Consider the following 10,720-nt stretch of genomic DNA (forward strand, 5'->3'; position numbering starts at 1 on the left):
TGGCTAGGAAGATGACATGAAACCATGAATGTCGAGTATGGCCCCTAGTTACCATTTTCACGATGTTATTAGCATATTTTTCTCCAAGTAAGCAAGGTTCTCCATCATCTGAGAAGCCCATGCAGATCAGTTTGATTTTCCAGCCAAGATTCAAGGAAGAGATTACAGTTCAATTGACTGTATTCTGAGAAGCTTCAAAGACCACTCGCCAAGGGCACTGATGAAGGTATAGATTTAGCAAAAGCTTTGTATTTTTATCAGATCTATTAGTGGCATAAAGGGGAAAACTAGGGTAGGTCAGAGCATATATAACTTGGGGCTCCCGGTCACCACTGCATGCTAAGAACCCGAACCTCTCTGAGTACTTGGAGCCAGGAAAGAGCATGAAGTGGCTTGTGCTCCTTGGGCTGGTGGCCTTCTCAGAGTGCATAGTCAAGTATCTATAGGGACTGTAAGCTGCATCATCTTCCTTTCTCGGATTTTTTTTTTCATCTGGTTATTCTTCCAGCCATCAGGTTTAGATGGGAATGGAGTATTTCCCTGGCAGTCTTAAAGTTCAACCCTTACTTATTGATAAGTGCCTTTCTTTAGGAACTGTGGATCCCAAGGGCCTTGGTGTAGATTTGCATGGTTGCACAACTCTTGGGGTCCAGTCATGAACTACTGATAATGTAACTCCTTACAACTGTTCAGTGCACAGCCTATGCAGATGTAGGTGTGGTCCTGTGGAATAGTACTTTTCTACATTTTATTCAACATGTCCTCTTTGTTCCCTGTCTACTTCAGTGTGTATATGTCTATGTCTGCATCTCTGTATCAGTATCATTTACCTCTCCTTCTCTTTGGAAGTCTTTGTGAGTGTATTCCTCTCTGTGTTGTTTTCTTTTAATTTTTCACTTGACTCATTCTTCCTTCTTGAGCCTCTGAATTTCCCTTACTTGTTCCCTATCTCCTGGATTCTTCTTTCAACTCCCTCTTCTCTTTCAACTTGGAGAAAGATACACTGTTTTACATACAGTTTTATATCTGATAAGCAGTGTGACCACAACAAACTCAGTAACCTCTTGCATTTCAAATTTCTCCCTTGTGAAAGAGCATAAGAGTCCCCCTTCTACCTCTTCCTTGAGGTTCTATGAGAAGGATACAGTGGGATGGCAACAGCAATTCTAATGCCTGTCATTGTTGAGACTTCCTATTTATCAGGTACCTTATATCCATCACTTCACTTATCCCCAAGAAATTCTATCTGGAGGGTTTGTATTGTTACATTTCACCATTTCACCGAGGGGGAGATTGAGACACCACATGGTCATATGTCTCATCCCAGATTGCAGAACAGAACCTGTAACCAAACCTTTGTCTTTGCCATGATATGCAAGAAATTCTGATAATAATGTGCCTCATAATAATGATTAGAAAATACACAGGGCCATTACAACGACAGTTATACCTGAACACTGACAGCTAATTGTAGCTTCTTCTTTGTTTTCTTTGTCAAATGCTCGGTAAAGTATACCTCTAACCAGAGTGAAGATCATGAGAAAAACCCTAATTGAAAAAAACATGCTGAACAATTTCCTGAAGGAACATGCTTACAGACTGTACCAGACTTCTTCTCCTGGCTCAAATATAGCTACACACCCCCTGAGAAACATCGAAGATGTGAGTATTTGGGGACGATGGTGCTCCACAGCGCCCCCTGGTGCTCTAGCCTGGCACCGGGGCTCATCTGGAGGTGCCAGGTGGGATGTGGGGTTGGGATTCCTGCAGGAGGAAGATACGCTGGAAAACAGTGACCCAATCCAGAGGAGAACACACTCTCATCCTCAACTGTTGGTCTTTGTGACTGGGCCCGGCAATTACCAGGTGGCAAGTATATATCCATTTCTGTGTCAAAGATGTGTCATTAGTTTGAGGGAGATTGTTCCTTCTGAAATAAATGAGTCAGTCAGTTACAGATGAAGAGTGAACTGTCACTGATCAATTGATAGAACAAAAGGCAAAGCATTGTCAATCCCCAGGCAGAGAAACTCAGGTTCCACAGATGCAAGAACCACAGCTGTAAAAAGTTCCTGAACCCGTATTCCATGTAAGGTCATAAGTATCTAACACTGCGGTTACTGTTTTTAGATAAGAAAAAGGGTTTATTTTGTCTTCAAGAATACTCATGCCAGCCTGAGAGATAGACATATTAGTAAATAGATGTCAAATGAAAGGGTGACCTGTCTGCTGTTGATTGGATGTGGTCTGAGTTTAGAAGGAGTGGCTGAGGTTGATCAAGAAGGACGTCCTGGAGAAGGGGGTGTTATGGCTATGTTTGAGAGACTACAGAGCTTCTCAAATGAAGGCACCAGGACTTCCCTGGGTGTCTAGTGGTCCTGGAGGTCCAGTGGTTATGCCTCTGTTCTTCCAAAGCAGGTTGTAACACCTGGTCATAGTCAATATCCTGCATACCATGTAGCACAGGAAAAATATATGAAATGCAAGCACCTCTGTGACCAACGTCAGTGAGCTGCATGGTGGTTAGAAAGTGATCTCAAGAGATATTGACATCCAGAGGGAGGCCTGAGTGTGGGAATAGAGGGTAGCCACTTCTGCACTAACCTACTCCCTCCTTTCCCCTGTAGATGCTCTAAGTGGGTAATATCACCATTGGAACACCCCCTCAGGAATTCCAGGTTGTCTTTGACTCAGCCTCATTTGACTTGTGGGTGCCATCTGTCTTTTGCACCAGCCCAACCTGTTGGTACTACAGCCACCCCGTACCCGGACCATCTTTCCCTTGCCCTGCCACCCTGTTTTGCACCCTTGGCACCTGATGACACTTATCTCTTGTGTCTGCAGCCTCACACGTTATGATCAGACATATTGAGTCTTCCACCTTCCAGCCTATCAGAAACACCTTCAGCATAGAATACTGTTCTGGGAGTATGAAGGGAGTTAATGTTCCTGACAACGTTCGGGTAACAGTGTAACAAATGCTGAGTCAGGACTGGCTGTGGGGTGACCACTGCTTGCAAAACTGATGCAGGACCATTGGCAGGACATTCCTAGCCTCAATCCATAGATTGGCCATCTTACCCACAGGATCCTGTCCCTGGGGAGGCAGTGCCCATGGGGACACACAAGCACACAGTTTAGCGAACCCAGAGAGTGCCTTGAGATGGGGACTTGCAGCTTCTCTGCCCATGAGCACTTCAAGGTTCATTTTGCTGGGAATGAGAAGAGGGGACAAAAGCACCCACTTTTATATTCACAGACTGTTCCAGGCACTTTCAGGTGATAACTGGTTTAGTTCTACAACAACCCCACAGAGAAGTTACTCTGATTAGTTCATGTGGCATATTAGGAAACTGAAGTACAGACATCAAGGGCCTTGCTGAGGACACACATGTGGTAAACAGTGGAGCTCGACTGGCTTTTCAGGACTGAAGTTGCGGTGGGGTGTTTGGGGACAGAATAAAACTGATCTGGGGACCCTCGGGACAGTCAAGGCTTCAGGTACCCAGACTGGGAAACTGGAGGCCTGAGAAGTTAGGGGGCCTCATAAATCAGTTCTCACTCTAGGGGGCCTTTGAGAGTCTAATAAACCTATGGACTGCCTCCCCCAAAGTACTTGAGTAGTTCCTCCCTCTCTCTTTTTCTCTCATACACCCTCACACAAAGACACACATATCCCGAAAAGTGAATTCCCCAGGCAGTAATTTCTTAGATCCCTGCAAGCAAGATTGTGTTTTCGGCTTTTCTCTTCCTGGACAGACGCAGAATCCACAGTACCTTACAGAGAATGCAGTCCATTCCTGTCGTTAGGTCACAGTGATGCCAAAGAGAAGGCTACCTTACTCTCGGCTCATTTTGTCCACAAGGGGGAACCGATGGGACCTGGCCTGACTCTTGGTTGCCCCACCTGTACAGAAGCCACGAGGCCAATTTGACTCACTCAGTTGGTGTTTTTCAGAGAGGCAGATGTTTTAAAATTCACAGCCTGTCAAAAAAGGAACCCAAATTCCCCTCCCAGCTTAGTCTAACCCTCTGAGTTCCACCAAAGACACAGCCCAGCCTCAATTCTTCTCTGAGGATCTAATTGCAATTCATCCCAGCCCAGTCCTAGCCTCACTTCACATATCTATAAGTGGGATCACTCTTCTCTCACACAGATTGGGGACCTTGTAAGTACTGACCAGCAATTCGGTCTAAGACTGGCAGAATACGGGTTTGAGGGAATACCTTTTGATGGTGTCTTGGGCTGAACTACCCCAATTTATCTTTCACTGGAGGCATCCCCATCCTTGACAACCTGAAGAATCAAGGTGCCGTTTCTGAGCCTGTTTTTGCCTTCTACCTGAGCAAGTAAGTCTGAGATGGACAATCCATTTCTCCAAATTAGCTGTAATTTGCTTTCAGTTGCATGAAATTTATAGAACACTTGAGAAAGAAGTATGCTGAGAGATAACCTAATCCAAGATAACTATGGCCCCAGAGCCCTACCTGGCTTCACCACCTGCTTTTAGAAATAACATTTTATTAGAACATAACCCTGCTCCTGGGCTCAAGATCAGTAACTTGGTCTAGGGGATGAGTGAGGAGGGAGACTAATGAGAAGCAACAGGAAACAAGTTGAAGGAAAAGTCGTTAGGTTTTGATTATGAATTTGATAAGGAAGGAGAATGATGGTGGCTTTCCTTCCTCATTAGCATTTTCCTGGTAATGAAGGACCAGTTACCCAATTTGCAAGAGCCAGTGAAAAATAAAAGTGTGGTACACAAAACAAAAGTGTGGGACCCCTTGTTCATGAAATATTAGGCATTTCAAGACACGAGAGCAGAGGTGGGGTTGCTTCTGAGTGTGGGGCCCTTTGGACAGTAGAGGTCACAGGCTAGTGGAGCCAACTCTGGGTGACCTGATCCCACAGCCTTAGCGCTTCCAGGCCTTGATTTTCCAGAAAAATGACAAAGTGGACAAGGGGAAAGCCAAAATGCTTCAGTACCCTGTCCTCTGAGGGTGTCTGAGCACTCATGTCACAGGAGGTCCAGGGCATCTTCAGCGGATAGAGTGGGTAGAGCCCAGCCAGGTGACTCAGCTTCTAACCTCCTCTGTGCCACTCATTAGCCAGTAACCGACCTCAGTCTGGTTCCCAGTCACTCCTAGCCTCGATTTCTGCATCTGTCGAGGAGGACATTATTAGGGCCATGATGGGTGGAGAAGCAAAGCTCTCAGACAGTGCTGCTGTTACCGTCCTCCAAGGATCCCCCCCCCCACTGTCTTCTCTCTACAGGAGCAAGCTGGAGGGTAGTGTGGTGATGTTTGGTGGGAGGGACCACCGCTACTACCAGGGATCACTCAACTGGATACCATTGACCCAAGCGGGCTACTGGCATGTCCACATGGACCGGTGAGCCTCTCTCTCTGAGGGTCAGCCCAAGGGATGCTCCACATCTGTACATGGACACAGGCAGATACTCACAAATGGATTCTCAAACACACAGTCACACAAATATATACACCATCCTCAATGACACAGACAGACACACAGACATATGGAAACACACAAGCAGACCCATATACACACACACAGAGACACATATAAACATGCATAGCTAGTCAGAGACACAGAAGCACACACAGTGACACATACAAACACACATACAAACAAACACACAAGCACATGGATACACAAACAGCCCATGGATTCATAATCCCCAGGCCTCCTGACCAGCGCTCTGACCAGGGTCCTCACAGGGTCCAGAGAGGTCTGTGCAGCTGGGAGAGTGCTGCACCCACTGCCCTGTGAGGCGGGGAGCACGGTCAGAGGACTCTGCAGTGTGGTGACCAGGATCAGGGAGGATTTCACCAGCTTGGACAGCATTATAAGATGACCAAATGTGCAGGGCCACATGGGATCAAGTTCTCAGTACAGATAAGTCTCAGTTTACAAACAGGGAAAGCCCTCAGCAAATGGGGAAAACTGGTCTCCTTATGGAGAAGCTACCCAGCAGTGGAAAGAGGTTGGCTGCAGTCTTAAGGCGTGAAAGCAACTAATAAAAAGGACACCCCATGTACCTGGGCACAGAGTGGGGCAGGGGCTATAACAGAAAATCATAAAGGTGGGATCCAGGAGTGACCTGAGGAAAAGAGGTTTCTGTCCTCTTGGATAGGATTCTGTGTGATACCCTCAGACAAAAGCTGACCTGTTCTTTGGAGTTTCTGTGGGCTAGTGATGTATTTCCTGGCCAGGGTCTCAGGATCCGAGTTGGTTGTAGGAGCACTGCTGGGAGACACCCTCTCCCAGAGGAGCCCCTCTCTCCCTTCACTATGAGAATCTGCTGCCCCTGTGAATCTCCATCTTCACTCTGTTTGACCCATTATTTTTTCCACACCAGATACAGCTCTCTGGGTATATCTCATTATTTTCAGAGTTTTTATTCACTCACTGAACAGGAAAACATCGGGCATCCACTGTGTGCTGGCACTTTAGGGAGGCAATGAGAATAAAACTTGCCCTCACATCTAAGAAGGCAGATACACAGAAATGACACACACACTTAGTGTATTGGGACTTTGGTACGTGCTAGACATGAGGAAGGGTCTATAGAGAGTAACCAAGACAGGAAACTGATAAACACCACAGGAAAGACTTCCCTGAATCCATGACAATTAAGCTGGAATCTGGAAGATGAGAAGAAATTTGCTAGTGAAGGAGGAGAGAAGTCTTCTAGGAAGGAAAACCAGCTTGTGTCAAGGTACAAAAGATCCTGGTGTATTCAAGTACTGCATTCAAGGATGTCAAGGGAGGTGCAGTGTCGAGAGCAGATTCAAAGAGTCAGGGCAAGAGACAAAGGGCTGTTTAGGAGACAGTGGGGAAGGGGGCAGCTCTGGGGAGACTCAGAGTGACCCTGATGCCCATTTTCTTCCACTGTCTCTCAGCATCTCCATGAAAAGACAGGTTATTGCTTGTTCTGGAGGCTGTGAGGCCCTTGTGGACACTGGGACATCACTGATCCTTGGCCCAAGAAGACTGGTCAATAATATCCTGATACTCATCGGCGCCATGCCACGGGGTTCCGAGGTGAAAGGTCATGCCCTAACGTCACTCCCAGTCTCCACAGGCAAGGATATCCAGGGCCAGCCTCTCTCCCTCTCACTCTAACAGCACTACATTTCATGTTTTGTGGTCCATAACCTGTCCTTTATTATCTTCTGTCAATGGCATCAACTACTCACTGCCATCTCAAGCCTACACCATTAAGGTGAGGGGACAGTACTGAGGGTTGGTTCTCAAACTGGAGCTTGCAGGAACCCTTGGGCTGCTGCTGGGAGGAGGGCGCCCTCTGCAGGCCATGACACACCATTGCAGATGCTTCTGAGCCCTGTGGCTGGGCCAGTGCCTTCCACAGAACCAATCACTTGAGAATAAACGGCCGTCTGGGACACTGATCATCCTGAAATAAATGTGGAGACGCCACACCACGCTGGCATTGTGGGAGTCACAAGGCAAGGGTAACACTAAGGCGGTCAGTCCTCAGAGAGCTTCAGTTCAATCTGAAACCTTAGGTGCATGAACATGAAAGTCAGCACTAGCAGTCCCTGAAATAGGCCATGTTACAAGGTGAATGGCTGGGGACAATCCCAGTGTGATGTCCCATCATAAATTAATAGTCTCCCTTCCCTTCTCAAAGTTTTCATTCTTTGGATGACAAATTACATGGTCAGCCTAGATCTCGGCTGCTTCTTCCCCTTGCTCTGGCCAGGTGCGCCCTTTGTGAATTGGGGTACCTGACCCCTACTCGGATTGGGGATGTTGAATACAAAGGTGAATAAAGGGCACACAGTGACTGCTCAGCCCCAGCACAGGGTGGAGGCTTCATGTCAGCCCCCTGTGGGAGTACATAGCAGGCTGATGGGCTCAAGCAAGTCTTTGAGAAACAGAAGGAATGTCAGGAATTCTAAAACCACAAACTCATGGAGCCATATGGAGGGTTGCTTGGTTCTAGGCAACACTGCACTGGATTCCATGCAAATAGCATCCAAAAGTGCTCTGCACTGGGGCACTGGGGACTTACTAGGGGTGATGAGGGCTACTGACTGACCGGAGGGAATGGGAAACCAGAGTAAGTTACCCAATCAAGCCTGGAGTGGCCAAAGAGGGTGAGTGTGGGCCAAAGGAGACTTCCCAGAGTTCCTGAGTTAAGTCTTCAAGAACGTGTTGTGGGCACTGCCATATTTAAGATAGATAACCAACAGTGAGTTACTGTGTAGCACAGGGAAATCTGCTCAGTTATATGACAGCCTGGATGGGAGGGGTATCTCCCATACAATTGAGTCAATTTACTGATCACCTGAAACTCAGAATATTGTTAATCAGCTATACTCAAATACAAAATAAAATTATTTAATAAAGTTTCGATTGTGGGGATGCCAGAGGAGGAACTGCATCCTCTGTAGAGAAAACAAGGAGTAGGAGTTAGGGGGAAAGAATCAGGAACTGAGGAGAACCAAGGGACAGACTTATACTTTTCTAAAAATTGTGTTGAAGTGTGGCTGATCTTCAGTGTCACCTTCCGTTCTGCTGCACAGCAATGTGACTCAGTTATTCACATAAAAATACATATTCTTTTTCATATTCTCTTTCATGTGGTTTATCACTGGACATTGAATATAGCTCCTTACTCTCTACAGTAGGACTTTGTTGTTTATCATTCCATTGTTTCCCCAACTCCCAGTCCACCACTCACCACACCCTTCCTTATGGCAACCACATGTATGGGCCCTTCTTGGTTTTGGATGAACTCTCACATGCCCTGAAGCTCATAAAACCACTTGATACTCACCAAAAGAGGGAAATAAAACCAAGAACGCTGCTCCGTCTGGATATTGTGGTTAGTCACTGATAAGGACTCAGGCTGACTGATGTGTGTCTCTGACTCCCCCAGGATTCTAGCGGCGACTGCTATACCACCTTTAAAGAGAACACAGCGAGTGCATCTGCAGAGACCTGGATCCTGGGTGACGTCTTCCTGAGGCAGTACTTCTCGGTTAATGATCGAGGCAATGACAGGATTGGCCTGGCACAGGCAGTGTAACGCTTGGAGTGATTCAGCAATCAGTAAGGCCACTCCTAACACACCCTCACTCACACTTAGGGCACTCCTGCCCAGGATGCTGATGAACTGCATTTGGTGGTCTGCACACCCTGTTCTCAGTAAAGAATGAAGTGTTTCACTCGTAATGGTGCTGAAACAAATGGGTGCCTCTGTTTGTGTCTGGGAGTGAAGGATCTAGAACCAAGTCTGAATCAAAATTGAGAGGAGCCCACTCCAAATGGCTTCAAAGGGAGACTCATTGAAATGATTCTGGGAATCCAGGACACAAGAATCAGAGTAAATACAAAGATCTGTGACTGGACCCAAGAAATCAGAAGTCATCAGTTCTCTCTTTCTCACCCTCGCTATTTCCATTTGCTCTACTTTGGGGGTCTTAGCCTGACAACTTTCTTCCTTAAGGCTTCTACACCTAGTGAGGGAGTCCAAGCTACCTGCCTTAGTATTTTGTATCCCCAAGGCATCACCTAGTAAGGAAAGAAGCTCAGAGATATCAGAGTTCAATGGTGTTCTCTGAATGACCCACATCACATCACCTGAACAGCACCAGATCAGCCATCCTGGCAGGACCATGGGGTCCTATGACTGGCTTTACATGGTCATTGGCCCTGACCCAGCAGCACACATGATTCTCAGTTTCCTCCAGAACTACATGCATGAAGCTGGAGAGAAGCAGCCCCAAGGATAGCGACTGGGGATGGTCTAGGCCATGGAAGAGTTCGTGATGACCCACCAACTCCACCACCTCCTCATTCAGAGGAATTCTAAGGGGTAATGAAATAGACTCTCTTTGTCCCATCTCAGATGATCTTATCACTGGACTTCTCCTCCAGGAGAGTTTGGGTGAGGTAGTTCCTGCAGAGCTGGTTCCCTCTTGTTCCCACACCCCACTCACCAGCTCTCTGCCACATATGCCTGGTCTGTCCTTGCCAGTCCTATTTGGTAAGTGATGGCCCCAGTGGATGCCTGAGCCATGCTCCTACCCCAGTGACCAGAATGCCCCTTCCTTGGCCTCCAATGCTGCTGGGGAAAATGCAACGCAGGTATCAGGGGACCCAGGGTACACAGAGCCTTCAGCCTTTCTGAGCTTCCTTCGGCCGTGGAGCTACAAACTGTCTGCTTGAAGCTATCACTGTTAGGCACATTTGCAGTGGAAGCATCCATTCTTTCCACCTGGAGGCCCTCAGTAGATGCCTCAGCTGAGACAGCAGGGGTCAGAGGTTGATTTCCTTTCAGAATGACTGGCTTGATCTCCTTGTTGTATATGGGATTCTCAAGAATCTTTTCAAGCACCACAGTTCAAAAGCTTAATTTTTTGGCATTCACTCTCTTTTTGTCTAGATCATACATCTGTGCATGATTTCGGGAAAAAAATAATATCTTCGACACTACAGACTTCTGTAGCAAAGTGAGTCTCTGCTTTTATTACACTGTTCAGGTTTTTCATAGCCATGCTTCCATCAAAGAAGCGAATGTCTTTTAATTTTGTGGCTGCAGTCAAGGTCCATAGTGATTTTGAAGCCAAGAAAATAAAATCTGCCACTGTTTCCACTTTTCCTCATCTATATGCCATGAATTGTGGGACTGAACGCCATGAATGTTGAGTATTATTTTGAGAATAC

At 46.7% G+C, this 10,720-nt stretch overlaps 1 pseudogene; it reads left to right on the plus strand.

The window, feature by feature from the left end:
• The first annotated feature begins 383 nt into the window (after nt 1–383).
• LOC133066332 (pregnancy-associated glycoprotein 1-like) lies at nt 384–9,080 on the plus strand (annotated as a pseudogene).
• The last annotated feature ends 1,640 nt before the right edge of the window (nt 9,081–10,720 follow it).

Source organism: Dama dama, chromosome 2 (assembly GCF_033118175.1).
Source record: "Dama dama isolate Ldn47 chromosome 2, ASM3311817v1, whole genome shotgun sequence".
Classification (NCBI taxonomy): Eukaryota; Metazoa; Chordata; class Mammalia; order Artiodactyla; family Cervidae; genus Dama; species Dama dama.